Source organism: Leopardus geoffroyi, chromosome A2, assembly GCF_018350155.1.
Source record: "Leopardus geoffroyi isolate Oge1 chromosome A2, O.geoffroyi_Oge1_pat1.0, whole genome shotgun sequence".
Taxonomy (NCBI): Eukaryota; Metazoa; Chordata; class Mammalia; order Carnivora; family Felidae; genus Leopardus; species Leopardus geoffroyi.
In genome coordinates this window covers 74,616,034-74,634,316 of record NC_059331.1, presented here as the reverse complement: position 1 = coordinate 74,634,316, position 18,283 = coordinate 74,616,034, and the positions used below count along the sequence as shown (strand labels likewise).

Genomic DNA, 18,283 nt, shown 5'->3' with positions numbered 1-18,283 from the left:
CCTTTGGTCTTGATGGTCATTTCAGTGTTCAGAGGATCACTCTCAGGCTGATCAAGATTGGTGTGCTCTTGGACAGACCCGTATGCACTTGGGAATGTGGAGTGATCACCCTCCAAACTGAGCTTGGAGAGAATTTCATGAACAGCAGACTTTTTTTTTTTTTTAAGTTTTATTTACTTATTTTGAGAGAGAGCGCCAGTGGGGGCGAGGCAGAGAGAGGAGAGAGAGAATCCCAGGCAGGCTCTGCACTGTCAGTGCAGATCCCGACTCGGGGCTTGATCTCAAAAACCGTGAGATCATGACCTGAGCCAAAATCAAGAAGAGTCAGACATTTAACCGACCGAGCGGCCCAGGTGCCCCACTTTTCTTAGTTAATTCATAAGCAGTGCCAGAATGAGCACATATAAGTTATAACTGGCATAGTTTTAACCTCACTGGACCCATGTTTAACACCAGTATGGGGTATGATGTTACATATATACCAAACAGAGGTTAGATTAAATTCTGGTCTTAAACTAAATCAGAGTTTCATGTCTCACCATTCTGTGACAAGGACATAAAACTTAATATTTGGCAACCATCAAAGCATTTACCAAAAGTTCCTGTAAAGATTTCAAAGTAATGCTTTTGATTTAACCCCGTGTTAGAAGTCTCCTTTAGCAAATTACTTAGGAAGTCAAGAGTGGCAGGTCAATAGAGGTCTTCATTCATGCCTTTCATTTTCTGTAGATTTGTATATCCCCCACCGTGGGCACTGCTGGGAATATAGCAGATGAAGGACAAACATGAGTCAGAGACAATTACAGAGATTCACACGGAAGAAACTACCCCGGTGTCCCATGCCGATGGAGAGGAAGTTAAAAAACAACAAAGATTAGGTATTCGGCCTCCTTACTCTGGGCTAGACCGCCTATTTCTTATGATTGTCAACATGAAAAATAATTATAACAAACTGTGCATCCTATATGCAAGATACTGTATATATGTATTTAAATTTAGTGTTAATCCTATGAGGTAGGTGCTATCATTTACCCCTATTTTGCAGATGAAGAAACTGAGGCCAAAGAACAGAAAAACTTGCCTGGGGCCACAAAGCTAGCAACTGTTACCTGGCACTGGAAGCATAGTGGTCTGGCTCCGTGCACAATGCAGAGTGGAGACGAGAATTCATGGTGGGATACGCCCCACACGTCCCCAAGGCTGCAGCCGAGAACGAGAGGCGGAGGCGAAGGGGCCTCCTGTGTGTACAGCCTGGTTGCTGAGACAAAGACCAAGCGCCGAGAGGGAAAACTTTGTGCAGAGCTCAGCTGTGGAGTCAAGCCTTACAGCGTTTTTCCCATAACATCAGGAAGGAGTCAGCCTGCCTCTGGCAGGCCGGAAATCTCCTCCCATATTTTCTTAAATGCAGAATGACTTTCCAAGCCTTTTGCTCCAGCAGCCCCACACAGGGCAGGGGCCTGGAGGCAGGCGGGAGGGAGCTTTGGCCATCAGTCCATATTCTCTGTCTTTACAGAACGCCATTTCTGGGGATGGGGAGAGGCCTGGGGAGCACTGAACATCTGTTCAAGAGAGGCCATGAGGCCTGTGATAACTTGCATGGCTAATCTGATAGAAGAACAAGATTCCTTTTATCAAAAGCCCCGATGAAAACAAACAGCTGAAGTGTAAAGGTGTTTGCAAGCAGCTAGCAGGAAATGCTCCTAAGGGCAGAGTGTTTGAAACACCCGGGGGCCCCTGGGTGGCTCAGTCCGTTAAGCGTCCGACTCTTGGTTCTCTGGCTCAGGTCACGATCTCACGGTTGGTGCGTGGGAGCCCCGCATCTGACTCTGCACTGACAGTGCGGAGCCTGCTTGGGATTCTCTCTCTCCCCCTCTCTCTGTCCCTACCCCTGCTTGTGCTGTCTCTCTCTCAAAATGAACTTAAGAAAAAGAAAAAGAAAAGAAACAGCCAAAATACAAGAGTGTGTTGGATTGGAAGGAAAAGGAACAGATCGATATGAAAGCCAACATCTGGGCCCCAGCTGAAAGGTGGGTGGAGGAAGGGCGAAGAATTTCAGCCTGTAACCCCGAGAGTTGTGCGCAGACTGATCTTTGCAAAGGATGCCAGATGTGGAAAGATATGGAGATGTATTTTCTAGAGTCCTGGAGGTTGGTTTAAGAGGGGCCGTAGCCAAGATTCCCTCAGATTACAGGCCAGAAGCGGGAAGTAACTTGCCTAAAATCACACAAGTGATGTAAGAACCAGAATTAAAGCACAGGTCTTGGCTTCTAATTCCTTGTGAGTGGGGGAGGGGCAGAGAGAGGGAGAGAGAGAGAATCCCAAATGGGCTCTGCACCATCAGTGGGTCTCGAGCCTACAAACTGTGAGATGATGGCCTGAGGCAAAATCAAGAGTCCGATGCTTAACCGACTGAGTCCCCCCAGGCGCCCCTGAGGGTGCTTTAAATGGAGACAGTTCGGGGCACCTGGGGGGCTCAGTCTATTAAGCATCCAACTCAATTTCAGCTCAGGCCATCATCTCAGTTGGTGGGATTGAGCCCCACTGACAGCATGGATCCTGCTTGGGACTCTCTCCCTCTCTCTCTCAAAACAAATAAACATTTAAAAATAAAATAAAGTAAAAATAAATGGAGACAGCACAAGAGAGGCTAAGGTTTCCAGAACCTGGTGAACTGGAATTCCAGTCCGGCCTCCGTTGCTTCTCTCCGGCCTTGAGGAGAAAGTCGGCGGATTTCAGATTCTTGATTGTAAAACAGGCATGCACGGCCTACCTCCTAGGATTACTGTGAGGACCGCAGAGGAGTCCTCACCATTTTTGCTACAGGGCATGGATTTCCTATATGCAGAGGAAGGTTTTCACCGTGCCTGGCCCCCTGTTTCTAACCAAACCTGTGTCTGTGTGACATTCTGTTTGGCATTGATTAAACCGTGCAGATGCCTTCCTGAGCCCGTCTATTTCACGCTGACAGGTGAGAAAAAAGGAACTAGGAAACTTGTTGAAGGAGCCAGAGATTCAGGTTGTCCCACATTGGTCCTCAGCGAATCTTAGCCCTGAATGGACCCTCCGATGACGAGTCACGGGGACTGGAAACTGAGGTCTGCAGAGACCAGGTGGCCTGTGCAATGTCACAGCAGGAAGAGCAGAATCAAGACAGTCCTGCTCTGCTGGCTGAGTCCACTCCATGCGGTTCTATCCCACTCTGGTACCTCATGAGAGTCAGGAATCCTCCCAGCGAGGTGGGGATACTAGGCATGAGGATCGTGGAAAGAAGGACAGGTCGGATACAGCTCGTGATTCCTCAGCCTCACTGGAGCCCTGGGGGAGAGGCAAAGTCAGGAATCCTTAACATGGGCATAAGTAATCACTCTGGCCTCTGATATGAACCCTCCAGCCTAGGGGAAGCCTTCAGGACATGTATTGACTGAGTCTGGGGAGATCCAATCATTCAACGTCTTTTGACAGTTGGTGTGCAGAAGGCACACAGTTGAGAATTGCTGAAGAATTTTGGGCCTGAGGATTTTCTTTTAAGATTTTATTTTTTAAGTAACCTCTACACCCAACATGGAGCTTGAACTTACAACGCCAAGATCAAGGGTTGCGTGTTCCACTGAGTTAAAGCAACCCAAGGTACCAGCTCCAAGAACTCGCACCCCCCACTTCATAGGCTATGCATGAGGTTGCATTTGGGAAGGATGGGGGCTCATTGACTCAAACCACCAAAGTAGAATCACCTCTTCACCTTGATCCTCCGTTCCGGTGGTCGGCTTGTGATCGCAAAAAGCAATCTTCTTGAGTGTAGCATACGGGAAGCGCATGGGTGAAACAGGTACGTGCACCTACATATGCACATCATACCTTGCCTCTCTCTTATCTGGCCCCCAGCGTACAACATTCCTGAGATAAGAAAAATGCTGTAAATCTCAGAAAAGTGACAGTAAATGAAAAGGACAGTACATGCTGAGATGGGCCAAATAAATTGTGAAACCTACGTCACGGTTGTATGTATTTATTCTGAGACAGAGTAACATTCGTGAGCTTCTGTCAACATAGGACTCAGAAAGGCCAGCGTCAGCCAGCACCATATCCAGGTTGCCTCCCTGGGCCCCACCATGCCCTACTGGGTGTCTGCCAGAGAGAGATGGAAACATTCAAGACAATCAGCAACTGCTTTCTGCCTTTGCTCCTCTGCTGGGAGAGGCTTCGGCTGTGTCATTGTCCTGATGCCAAAGATAAAGGCTTCTAGGAGAGAAGGCACAAACCTTCTGAGGTCATCGACTATGTGGGCCTTGGAAGGCCATCCTGAGATGGTCAAGGTTGGCAGGTCTCAGCAGTGCAGCCGCATGGGGTGCTTCTAGAGTGGAAATCTCTATGCCAGGAAGCAGGTTCCTTTTGTTCCATGACAGACCATTCATTCATTCATTCATCCATCCATCCGTTCATTCGTCAAACATAATTCTTCATTCTTCTCCATCTTTACCACGAGCATCCTCATGCAAGCAAAATGAGCTATTCCAATAGCCTCCTAGTTTCTCACTGTACCCACTCCAGCTCCCCTCCTGGCCCCGAGTAAGGCCATCCTGGTTACAGCAGTCAGAGCAAAGGTCAGAGCTGATCAGGTCCTCCCTTTGCTTAAACCATCGCATTAACTTCCAATTTTTTTGTTAGGATAAACACAGAACTTAAAAAAAAAAAAAAAAAGATGTGGTAGGCTGAACAACACCCTCTCAAAGATGTCTATGTCCTAACCCCCAGAACCCATGAATATGTTACTACCTTACATGGCAAAAGGGATTTTGCAAATGTGATTAAGGCTCTTGAGATGGGGGGTCATCCTGGAATACCTTGGTGCACTCAGTGTAATCACAAGCATCCTTATAAAATGGAGGCAGAAAGGTCAGAGTCCAGGTTGGAGACGGAGACAGGACAACAGAAGCAGACAGCCATGCCACTGGCTTCCTTCCCTTCATTGGCTTCCAGCAATTCAGGACCCAAGGACATGATGACCCCCCTGGATTATGTATTCAATGAGTTAGCAACAATGTTGCTTTTACTGACCAGCCTGTCACCCTGGTACATACTAATGCTCAACAAGCACTGATTGGAGTGACTGAGGTTGGTGCAGAGATCAAACAGCCGCAAGGAGCCTTCACACCAGAAAGGAAGCAGTTTCTGTGCACAGCGTCAAACAACATAGGAAGTGCTATCGAAGTGTGAAAAAAAGTGGGGCGTCACTAAGCCACCCCTATCCACGGAGCCGTGTTGTCTATTTAACTTTTTACTATGGAAAAAATCATTCACGCACACCAGTATCTTCCATCCAGTTTCAGTAAGTAGCAACATTTGCCAATTGTTTTCATCTTTTTCCACAACTACTTTTTTTTTTTTTCTGGAGTATTTTAAAGTAACCCCAAGAAATTATTTTACTTTACCCATAAGCACTTCTCTTTTGTTTCTGAATGTTTTAGCTTTTTTTTTAATGATTTGCCCAAAGTCATATGGGCTTTTTTTTTTTTTTTTTTTTTTTTTTAGTTTATTTATTTTTGAGACAGAGAGAGAGCATGAACGGGGGAGGGGCAGAGAGAGGGAGACACAGAATCAGAAGCAGGCTCCAGGCTCTGAGCTGTCAGCACAGAGCCTGACGCGGGGCTCGAACTCACGGACCGCGAGATCGTGACCTGAGCTGAAGTCGGATGCTTAACCGACTGAGCCACCCAGGCACCCCTGTTTTAACTTTTTAAAAAAGGCGGCATCATGTGTATTTTATTTATTTATTTATTTATTTTCTTATTTTTAATGTTTATTTATTGTTGAGAGAGAAAGCATGAACAGAGGAGGAGCAGAGAGACAGGGAGACACAGGATCCGAGGCAGGCTCCAGACTCTGAGCTGTCAGCACAGAGCCCGACATGGGGCTCAAACCCACGGACCACAAGATCACAATCTGAGCCGAAGTCAGACGCTTAACTGAGGCACCCAGGCGCCTCTATTTATTTTTTTAAGTAATCTCTACACCCAATGTGGGGCTCAAACTCCTGAGATCAAGAGTCTCATGTTTGTTCTACCAACTGAGCCAGCCAGGCGCCACCATGATTTCTGAATATTTTATTTATTTGTTTTAATTTTTTTTAATGTTTATTTATTTATTTTGAGAGAGAGAGAGAACATGAGGGTAGGGGCAGAGAGACGGAGACAGAGAATCCCAAGCAGGCTCCGTGCTGTCAGCACAGAGCCCCACCCAGGGCTCAAACTCATGAACCGTGAGATCGTGACCTGAACTAAAATCAAGAGTCAGATGCTTAACTGACTGAGCACCCCAGGCACCCCGTTTCTGGATATTTCGAAACAAATTCCAGCTCTCACGTCACTTCACTTACAAACACTTCAGGATGCACCTCCAATAGGTGAAGGTGATTTTTGTTCATACACATGACATCATACCTAACAAACCTAAAAATTCCTTCAGATTGTCTAATACCTAGTCTGTATTCAAAATTTTCCTGTTTTCTCCCCCCAAAAGTCTCTTTTTCATTTGTTTCAGTTGGGATCCAAATATGGTCCACACATCGTATTTTATTGCATGTCCAGTCTTTTCTTTTAAAAATTTTTATGTTAGAATAATTTTAGATTTACAGGCACGTTGCCAAGATCGTACAGAGTTCCTGCATACCCTTCTCCCAGCTACTCCCAGGTTATGTTAACATAACCAGGGTACTCTTGTCACAAGGAATAAATTAACACTGGTACAAAACAGTTAAACTACAGACTACGTGAGATCTCACCACTGTTCCCCCTTTATCTGTTTCACGGTCTAATCTGGAACCCGCACTGAACTTAATCTTCACGTCTCCTCTGTCCCCTCCAGTCAATGACAGTTCCTAACAGAGATGACCGGAAAGCGTTGGGGCACAGGCCTCGTGGCAGAGAAGGCAGTCGGTCACTGTGAGCTCCCCCTTTTGCCTCACCGGCAATATGTCTAAGTCCCACTCATCTTCCCCGCCATCCTCTTTGCAGTCGGTAGGCATTGGCATACAAAATGGTAGGTCTTGGGGTGCCTGGGTGGCTCGGTCGGTTAAGCATCCGACTTCGGCTCAGGTCATGATCTCATGGTCCATGAGTCTAAGCCCCGCATCGGGCTCTGTGCTGACAGCTCAGAGCCTGGAGCCTGTTTCAGATTCTGTGTCTCCCTCTCTCTCTGCCCCTCCCCTGTTCATGCTCTGTCTCTCTCTGTCTCAAAAATAAATAAACATTAAAAAATTTAAAAAAAAATGGTGGGTCTTACATTCATTCAAAAGACATGAGGTTGTCGACCAAGGCGTGGGGAAACACACACAGCTGGGAGGGCGATTTGGCAGGGTCTATTAAAATATAAAACGTACGGGTCTTAATGCTCACAACACTCCCTTTCTCTGTGTCTCACTAAAGAAACACTCTCATGTGTGCCCAGAATCATGTTCAAGGTGGTTCCCTGCAGCACTGTTCACTGGAGAAGCACCAGGAACCACTTGTCTAGGAGCAGAGGTGTGGTTAAACAAAACATAACACAGTCATACAATACAGTGCGTTTACAATAGTGTAAAGGAACATGGGGGACCTGGGCGGCTCAGCTGAACATAGACCTTGCTTGAGATTCTTTCCCTCTCTCTCTCTCTCTTTCTCTCTCTCTGCCCCTCCCCTACTTGCTCGCGCTCTCTCGCTCTCTGGCTCTGTCAAAAATAAAAATAAATAAATAAAAGTTCAACAGTGTAAAGGAACAGACTACAACTATCAGCATAAAAAGTTCTCTAAGCCTGTGTGGCTCAGTCCATTAAACGTCTGACTCATTTTCAGCTCAAGTCATGATCTCATGGTTTGTGAGTTGGAGCCACACATCTGGCTTCTTCACTGAGCGTGAGAAGCCTGCCCGGGATCCTCTCTCTCTCCCTCTCTCTCTACTCCTTCCCCACTCACACTCTCTCTCTTAAAAATAAACTTTAAAAGAAATTCTCTAGGGGCGCCTGGGTGGCTCAGTCAGTTGAGCGTCTGACTTCAGCTCAGGTCATGATCTCACGGTCTGTGAGTTTGAGCCCCACGTCGGGCTCTGGGCTGACCGCTTGGAGCCTGCTTCCGATTCTGTGTCTCCCTCTCTCTCTGCGCCTCCCCTGCTCATGCTCTGTCTCTCTCTGTCAGAAATAAATAAACATTTAAAAAAAAATTCTCTAAAATATCCTTAATTCAAAAATGCATCTTGCACTGTGATACAAACAGTATGATAACTTTTTTGTAAAACCCATATATGAAACAGCACCATATACATTCTTTGAGTTTGTATATCTTGAGAAAAGCATTTTTAAAAAATCTAGATAATATACCTCATATACATAATAATGGTTATCACTGGGCAGATGGTGGAAAAGGAAAGGATTCAGGAATTGAAACTTTATCTAATTTATTTTACCATGTTTAAATAAGGAATGCATTTGGGGCGCCTGTGTGACTCTGGTGGTTAAGCGTCCAACTTCGGCTCAGGTCACCATCTCACAGTTTGTGAGTTCGAGCCCTGCATCAGGCTCTGTGCCAACAGCTCAGAGCCTGGAACCTGCTTCGGATTCTGTGTCTCCTTCCCTCTCTGCCCCTGCCCTGCTCACACTCTCTCTCTCTCTCTCAAAAATAAACAAACATTAAAAAAAATTTTTTTAATAAATAAATAAGAAATGCATTCAGGTACTACTTACATAACTGAAATTAATCTTTAAAGCATATGATCACACATATCCAACAAAGGCCTTGTATCAAGAATATATAAAGAATTCTCAAAGCTAAACAGTAACACACAAACCCCATTAGGAAATGGACAAGAGACATAAACAGGTATTACACTAGATGGCAAATAAACACATGAAAAGATGTTCATCATCATTAGCCATTAAGAAAATGCAAATTAAAGACACTGTCAAGATAATGAAAAGATAAGCCACAGACGGGGAGAAAATACTTCCAAAAGGCACATTTGTTAAAAGATTGTTACCCAAAAACATGCAAAGAACACTTAACATTTAACAATAAGAAAACAGGGGCACCGGGGTGGTCCATTCGGGTTAAGTGTCTGACTCTTGATTTCAGCTCCGGTCATGTTCTCATAGTTCCCTGCATGGCTCTGTGTTGACAGCTTGGAGCCTGCTTGGAATTCTCCCCCTCTCTCTGCCCCTCCCCTGGTCACTCTCTCTCTCTTTTTCTCAAAAATAAATAAACAAACATTTTTTAAAAAATAAGAAAACAATTCAGTTACAAAATGGGCCAGAGACCTTAACAGACACCTCACCACAGAAGACATACAGATGGCAAATAAGGATATGAAAAGATGCTGCACGTCGTGTATGTCACCAAGGAAAAGCAAGTTAAACCAAGGAGCTACCACTACCCGCCTATTAGAGTGGCCAAGATCTGGCACATTGACAACACCAAGTGCTGGTGAGGATGGGGAACAGAAAGAACCCTCATTCACTGCTGCAACTGCAAAACGGAACAGCCACTTTGAGCCCAGCGATTAATTTTATAACTATTATTCTAAATTCTTGTTCTGTTATATGGCTTAAATCGTCTTTGATCAGTTCATTAGCTGTCACTACTTCCTGGAGTTTCTCTTGAGGAGAGTTCTTCCGTTTCGTCATTTTGGGTAGTCCCTAGGGTGGCTTCAAACTGCAGGGCACTTCCCCTGTGCTGTCTGGAGTAACTTGTGTTGGTGGGCAGGGCCGCTGTCAGACCCGATGCCTGCCCCCAGCCCACCACTGGGGCCACAGTCAGACTGGTGTGTACCTTCTCTTCCCCTCTCCCAGGGGCAGGACTCACTGTGGAGTGGTGTGGCCCCTGTCTGGGCTACTTGCACCCTGCCAGGCTTGTGGTGCTGCTTCGATGGGATCTGGCGTATTAGCCGGGGTGGATCCACAAAGTGCACAAGGGTGGGAGGGGTAGGCTTAGCTCTCTTTGCCCATCGGAGGTCCCCTGCGGGAGGGGCGGAACAGCCACTTTGAAAGACAGTTTGGTGGTTCTTACAAATCTAACTATCCTCATGCCATGCAATCCAACAATTGTGTTCCTTGGTATTTACCCAGAGAAGCTGAAAACTTACATCCACACCAAAACCTGCACTTGGATGTTTACGGTAGCTTTATTTTTATTTTTAAGTTTATGTGTTCATTTTGAGAGAGATGTGGGGAGAGGAGGGCAGAGAGAGAGAGGGAGAAAGAGAATCCCAAGCAGGTTCCATGCTGTCAGCACAGAGCCCTGCAGAGCCCTTTGTGGGGCCTGAACTCACGAACTGTGAGATCATGACCTGAGCCAAAACCAAGAGTTGGACACTTAACCGACTGAGCCACCTAGGTGTCCCACAGCAGCTTTATTTATTTATTTATTTATTTATTTTTTAATGTTTATTTATTTTTGAGAGAGAGAGACAGAGCATGAGCAGGGGAGGGGCACGGAGAGAGGGAGACACAGAAAGTGAAGCAAGCTCCAGACTCCAAACTGACAGCACAGAGCCCGATGCGGAGCTCAAACTCACGAGCCATGAGATCAGGAGCTGAGCCAAAGTCAGACTGACTGAGCCACCCAGGTGCCTCACAGCAGGTTAATTTTTAATTGCCAAAACTTGGAAGCAACCATGATGTCCTTTGATAGGGGAATGGATACATAAACTGTGGCACCTCCAATAGTGGAGTATTTGGTTCTAAAGAAAAATGAGCCTGGAGGAGGCTTGAATGCACACTACTAAGTGAAAGAAGCCAACCTGGAAAGAGTACATATTGTATAATTCCAACTACATGACACTCTGGAAGAGGTAAAAAATAGTTAAAAGATCAGTGGTTGCCAGGGTTTAGAAAGGAGGGGTGAATGAACAGGCAGAGCACAGATGATTTTTAGGGCAGTGAAAATATTCTGTATGATACCATAGTGATGGATACATATCATTATAAATTTGTTCAAACCCATAGAATGTACGACACCACTAGTGAAACCTAATGTAAACTCTGGATTCTGGGTCATAATGATGCATCAATGTAGCTTCATCAATGGTAATAAATGTACCGCTCTTGTGGGGATTGTTGGTAATGAAGGAGGCTATGCACCTGTAGGGGCAGGAAGTATACGTCTCTTAATTTTGGACCTAAAACTGCTCTAAAAAATAAAGTCTATTTTAAAAATGCATGGAAGTGATCCTTGGGTGGCTCTGTCGGGTAAATGGCTGACTCGGCTCAGGTCATGATCTGATGGTTTGTGGGTTCGAGCCCCGAATCGGGCACTGAACAGACAATGCAGAGCCTGCTTGGGATTCTCTCTCTCTACCCCTCTCACATTCTCTCTCTCTCTCTCAAAATAAATAAACGTTCAATTCAATTCAATTTAATTCAAATGCGTGGAAAGAAACCTCTCTATCTGCAGATGACATGATTTTGTATATAGAAAATCCAGAAGGATCCACTGAAAACTATTACAACTAATAAATTCAGCAAGGTTGAGAATACAACATCAATATGCAAAAATCAGTTGTATTTCTATATACTAGCAATGAACAATCTGAAACTGAAAATAAGAACAACAATTTCATTTACAATAGTGTCAAAAGAGTAAAATACTTACGGATAAACTTAACAAAAGAAATGCAAAACGTATGGTCTGAAAACTTAAAAAAAGTTGTTGGAAGAAATTAAATACAAACTAAATAAATGAAAAGACATCCTGTGTTCATGGGTTAGAATATTTAATATTGCTAAGATGGCAGTACTTTCTAAAATGATCTACATATTCAATGAAATCCTTATCAAAATCCCTGATTTTTTGCAAGAAGTGATTCTAATATTCATATGTAAATTCAAAAAATTCAGGATAGCCAAAACAATCTTGCAAAAAGAACAAAGTCCTGATTTTATTTTATTTTATTATTGATTTCTTTAGAGAGGGAGAGAGAGAATGAGCATGGGAGCAGGAGAGAGGGGTGGAGAGAGGGGCAGAGACAGAGAGAGAGAATCCATGCTTAGTGTGGAACCCAACACGGGCTAGATGCCATGACCCCGGGATCATGACCTGAGCTGAAATCAAGAGTTGAAAGCTCAACCCACTGAACCACCCAGGCACCCCCAAAGTCCTGATTTTAAAATGTATTACAAAGCTAGTGTAATCAAGACTGTGTGGTAGGCATAAGAATAGACAAATCGATCAATGGAATAGAATGAAGAATCGCTTGCAGTCAATCTATTTTGGACAAGGGTGCCAAGACAAATCAAAGGGAAAGAATAGTTTTTCAATGAAATAGTGCTGGGACAACTGGATATCTACATACAAAAGAATGAAATTGAACTCTTTGTTCATACCATACAAAAACATTAACTTGAAATGGATCAATGACCTAAACATAAGGGCTAAAACAACAAAAGTCTTAGAAGAAAATACAGACATAAATCTTCATAACCCTGGATTAGGCAAAGGCTTCTAAAGCTATAAGACAAAAAACATATACAACAATAGAAAAGTATATAGATAAATTGAACTTCATCAAAATTGAAATCTTTTGTGCCTCAAAGAATACCACCAAGAAAGCATGAAGAATGGAAGAAGATATTTGCAAATCATATATTTAAGGGACTTGTACCTAGATTATATGAAAAACTCATACAACATAACAATAAAAAAATGAATGACCCAATTTAAAAATGGACAAAGGATCCAAGCAGACATTTCTTCCAAAGAAGATATGCAAATGGCCATTAAGCAAATGAAAGGTACTCAATGTCTTTAGTCACTAGAGAAATTAAAATCAAAACCACAATGAGGGGCACCTGGCTGGCTCAGTGGGTGGCACGTGCAATTTTTGATCCCAGTGTCATGGGCTCAAGCCTCACATTAAGTGTAGAGATTACTTAAAAATAAAATCTTAAAAAAAACAACAACACTGTAAGATCCTACTTCACACCCACCAGGATGGCTATAATCAAAAAGACATAATAACAAGTGTTGGTGAAGATGTAGAGAAATTAGAACCCTCATACACTGCTGGTGAGAACGTAAAATAGTATAGCTGCTTTGGAAAACAGTTTGGCGGGTCCTGAAAAGATTAAACATAGAGTGACCATATAATCTGGCAATTCCACTCCTAGATGGAATAGCTGAAAAAAAATGAAAACGTATATCCACACAAACACTTGTATGTAAATGTTCATAGTAACATTGTTCTTAATAGCCAAAAGTGGAAACAACCAATCGATTCATAATAACCAATCAATTCAATCAATTCATAGTAGCCAATCAATTCAATCAATAAAATAGCCAATCAATTCAACCAATTCATAATAGCCAAAAATGGAAACAACTGATAAGTGGATAAACAAAGGTGCTATATCCATTCCATGGAATATTATTCAGCAATAAAAATGAATAAAGTACTGATGCCCACTGCAGCATGGATGAACCTTGATGAAATTATCCTCAGCGCAAGAAGCCAGATTACAAAGGGCTAAAATTATATGATTATAAGTATGATATGATTTCTTTTGTATGAAATGTCCAGAACAGGCAGATCTCTATGGACAGAAAGCAGATCAGTGATCAGTAGTTGCTTAGAGCTGAGGGTTTGGGAGAAATAAGGGATAAGTGCTGATTGGTAGAAAGTTTCTTTTTGGGGTGACAAAAAGGCTTTACCTTGACTGTGGTGATGGGTGTAGAACTCTTTTAATATATTAAAAACCATTGAACTGTACACTTTAAATGAATGAATTATATGGTCTATACAAGTTGCATACACAAATGAATTCAGATTAAAAAAGAAGTGATGGAAAACTGAATAAGAACTGAATAAGAACAGTAATATGCCAGGGTCAATGTCCTGGTTTTGAAACTATACTACAGCCAAATAGGATATCACTAGTGGGGGGGAGTGAAGTGAAGGGTACACGGGACTCTCTGTACTAATTTTACAGTGTCCTGCGAGCCCATAATCATTTCAGGATAAAAGTTTTAAGATAAAATAGAATTTCCCAAAATCAGAATGCTGTCTCTCCTGAGAAATGATGATTTCTCCATTGCTAGAGTTTTAAAAATGTTGTGACTCTGAATCAGGATCGCAAAAAATATATAGTTCGTTCATTCATTCGAGGGCTGGTGATCAATAAGGCTTTTCTAGGGCAAATTTGGACTGGCTGCTATACAAGCCTAGGTACCCCTCCTCTATTTCCTAGGCCTGCAATGTGTGATCTGGAATGTGGAATTCTCCCAAAGGGCCTGGAAGGGCCACCTGTCCTCAGGGTTCCAAGGCTGACACAATATCTCAGTTCAGCTCTCCCTGAGCAAACCCTTCTCAGTTCAGCCCCAGCTCTTAGGTAATGAAGCTGGGAGTGGTGGGGTATGGGGAGCAGCTCTCTCCAGAAGCATCTCTGATAAGAAGCAGAGCGACTTCCCGCTCCAGGAGCCATGTGAAGATAGAGACTGAGTCTTACTCTTGAATATCCCCTGCCTAGTGCTTTGCCCAAAACAAGAGAACTGGCTTGTGGATACAGACCTCTTGAAGTTCCCTCTTGAAGCCAGTGGGTCTCAATTCTGACTACACGTTAGAGCTCTGAAAACATGTTCTATATCCAGAGCAGTTAAATCAGATGTTTTTGTTTTTCTTGCTTTCCTATTTCATAGCATCCTCAATGTCATTCTTACATCAGGCTCAGTGATGAGCTTCTGAGGGATGTTTCTGACGATGACCTTCAGTAGAGAGCAGCACCCATCAGTCCCGAGGAGGGTTTGCTTAAACATGATGCCGACTCGATATCCAGTTTGGGGCTTATCTAAGCTTCCACCAGTTTATTTTATCTATTTTATTTATTTATTATTTAAAAAAATTTTTTTAACGTTTATTATTGAGAGACAGAGAGAGACAGAGCATGAGCATGGGGGGTGGGGCAGAGAGAGGAGGACACACAGAATCCGAAACAGGCTCCAGGCTCTGAGCTGTCAGCACAGATCCCGACACAGGGCTCGAACCCACAAACCGCAAGATCATGACCTGAGCCGAAGTCAGACACTTAACTGACTGAGCCACCCAGGCACACCTATTTTATCTATTTTAATGTACGTGTTAGCAAGCCCTCTTGCTCAACTATAAACCCCAGCTGTTAAAGCCAGAAGTAGACAGGACCACTTAACTCATGCTCTAACTGCAACCCATTGTTCTTATTTCTTATTGCACTTTCTTGAGGCATTGAAGAAGATGTTTTGCAATGACCAGAACATTCCAACTGCCGTGTCAGGAAAGCCCTGATAGCAACGGAATGCCTAGAAGACCACACCCTCCACGTCCCTGCCCCTGCCTACGATCCCATGCTGGACACACACTACCATCCCCCGCTGTGGTCACTTGCTCTCTGCCTGCTCTCTTGCACCTCCCCCTGCTCCCAGCAACTGAAATAAATCTCTCTCTCTTTCTCTTTTCCAAACCCTTGTCTCTTGAGTTATTGGCTTCTCTTGTGACAGGCTTATCCGAGTTTGGTCAGCAACAGGGTTGGCAAACCCAGCCAGGAGCTATGTGTCCAGTTCCCTGGGTTCTCCAGGATGGGGCAGTTCAGCTTGCCAGCACCAGGGCTCACCTGCTCATTTCCCGAGTTAGTGGCTGTGATAGGTCATTGGGTAACACTTACACATAGAAAGCATAAGCCCCAAATACCAAAAGTGGTACAGTGAGAAGGAAGTCTACTTCCCACCTTGGCTCCCCAGAGGCCACCGTTTGTACCAGCTCATGTTTCTTCCCAGACAACACACCCGTATAACCTTAGTAGAGATGCATCTTACAACTCTCGTGTGCTTTGGTGTGTTGTAAATCGTTCTGAAAAGAAAGATACATTTAGGAGTGACAGTAAAACCTTGGATTGCGAGTAACTGTTCTGCGAGTGTTCCGCAAGACGAGCAAACGTTTCTAATAAATTTCAGCTTGATGAAGGAGCGGTGTCTCGCAATACGAGTAGTACGTGTCGCGGAAGGTCACGGGATCACAACTGAACCGAAGGTGCTTGGAATTCGCTTTGATACACAAGTGCTTTGGATCACAAGCATGTTTCTGGAACGAATTATGCTCGCAAACCACGGTTTTACTGTACTGCACTCTATCTACTTCACAGTGTATATTTGCCTGGTAAAAAGCTCTGTTTCTCAAACTTATTTGAACCCAGAACTCTTCTTTTGGAGAAGAGTCTTTTTTTTTTTTTGAGAGAGAGAGAAAGGGCACAAGTGAGTGAGGGGCAGATAGAGAGACAGAGAGAAGTGGGGCTCACCCGGGGCTCGTGATTTTTTACCTGATGTGGGGCTCATGCTCACTTGAGGAAGATTCTTTTTTCTTTTTTTCTTTTTTTTTTTTTTAATTTTTTTTTTCAACGTTTATTTATTTTTTTGGGACAGAGAGAGACAGAGCATGAACGGGGGAGGGGCAGAGAGAGGGAGACACAGAATCGGAAACAGGCTCCAGGCTCTGAGCCATCAGCCCAGAGCCCCACGCGGGGCTCGAACTCACGGACTGCGAGATCGTGACCTGGCTGAAGTCGGACGCTTAACCGACTGCGCCACCCAGGCGCCCCTGAGGAAGATTCTTAAAGACATTTTCTAGTACTGGCATTTTCTGACACCACATATAGGAGAATGCTCATGTGGCAGGGTCCTGTTTGATAAATTAGCGAAATGTCTTCATTCCTGGTCATTCCTGGGCCTTTTGACCTTTCCCCTAATAGGGCATTGGCATAGCATTCTGGGCTCACGACCCCAGAGAAAGGAGGAGTACAGCAACACAAAAAAATGTCCATTCTGGATTTCTGACTTTCAGATTACATCCTTGGGACAACAGGATGAGAGATAAAGCCTTTGAGTTTCAAAAGTCAAAGCCCTAAGGGACTCGGGGCCGGCAGTTTATGACAGAAGTCACAGATTTGGATGGCTGTAAGGGAATAACTTTTTCCCTGCCTTAGGAGACCCTCTGAATTGAGGAAGGGAGAAAAATATCAGAACCAGATTAGGCGCCGGTGAGTGTCCCAGAGAAGGGGAGGACATGATAGAATCCCCAGAGAAGTTTGCTACCTCCCCTTGGTAACTCCGAGGGGAAACCAAACCCCACGGGGAAGTCCCAAGTCCAGGATGGCACAAAGTGTCTTAATGAGAACCGGGTTTTGCTGCACCGGGTAGAAACTCCACAATAAGGGATTTATACACTTTGAAATTTCTTTTATCTTTAAACAAATTATTTTAATTCCAGTATAGTTCACACACAATGTTATATTCGTTTCAGGTGTACAATCTAGTGATTCTGCACTTGCATACATCACCCAGCGGTCGTCACTGAAGGTGCCCTCCTTCATCCCCACCACCTGTTTCCTCCAGCCCCCCACCTCCCTCCTCTGCTAACCACCAGTTTGTTCTCTACAGTTAAGATTCTGGGTTTTTTGGTCTCTCTTCCCACCCCCATCCCTCGTTCACTTGTTTTGTTCTTAAATTCCACACATGAGTGAAATCGTATGGTATTTGTCTTTCCCTAACTGGCTTATTTCACTTAGCATTATACTGTCTAGATCTATCCATAAAAATATGAAACCCTTCATGAATTTGCATATGTCATCTTGGCTCAGGGGCCATGCTAATCTTTGCATGGTTTCCAATTTTAGTTCTGATTTTTAGTATATCAAAGCGAACACTAAAACTTATTTCTCGTTAACGTAAAAGTCCGGGTTGGTCATCCAGGGCTAGAAGCGTGCTCCACATTGTGAAGAACCCGGGTACCTCCATGTTGTTGCTTTGTCTCCTAAGGCCTCAACATCAGATTTCCAGTTCTGGGCAACAGGATCGAGGAAGAGACAGCGAAAAGACAAAGGGAACCCACATGCTGTTTCCTAAGAAAGGTCTATGGAAGCTCCCATATATTTCTATCACATTCATTTCACAGGAAGTTACTCGCCTGGTGTTATGGGTTGAATTATGTCCCTCACAAAGATACGCTGAAGTCCTGACCCCCATACCTGTGAGTATGACCTCATTTGGAAATAAGATCTTTGCAGATGTAATCAGTTTAAGATGAAGTCATTAAGGGTGGGCCCTAATCCAATATGACGGATGTCCTTGTAAGAAGAGAGAGAGACACGGACACTGGGAGAAGACAACATGTGATGCTGGAGACAGATGTGGCTTTCAAGTGGGATTATGATGTGAGGAAAGCTGTATTCTAAGGAGACTATCTCCTCACTGTGTTATTACAATTCTTAGTGGCTGGAGAAGGAGCCAGCAGGGGCCGGATCTTG

General features: G+C 44.0%; 1 non-coding gene across 1 annotated transcript; it reads right to left on the bottom strand.

The window, feature by feature from the left end:
- Nucleotides 1-17,570: 17,570 nt before the first annotated feature.
- LOC123607770 lies at nt 17,571-17,672 on the bottom strand. Its single transcript, XR_006716913.1, has one exon. It is a non-coding gene; the product is annotated as a U6 spliceosomal RNA (small nuclear RNA).
- Between the last annotated feature and the right edge of the window lie 611 nt (nt 17,673-18,283).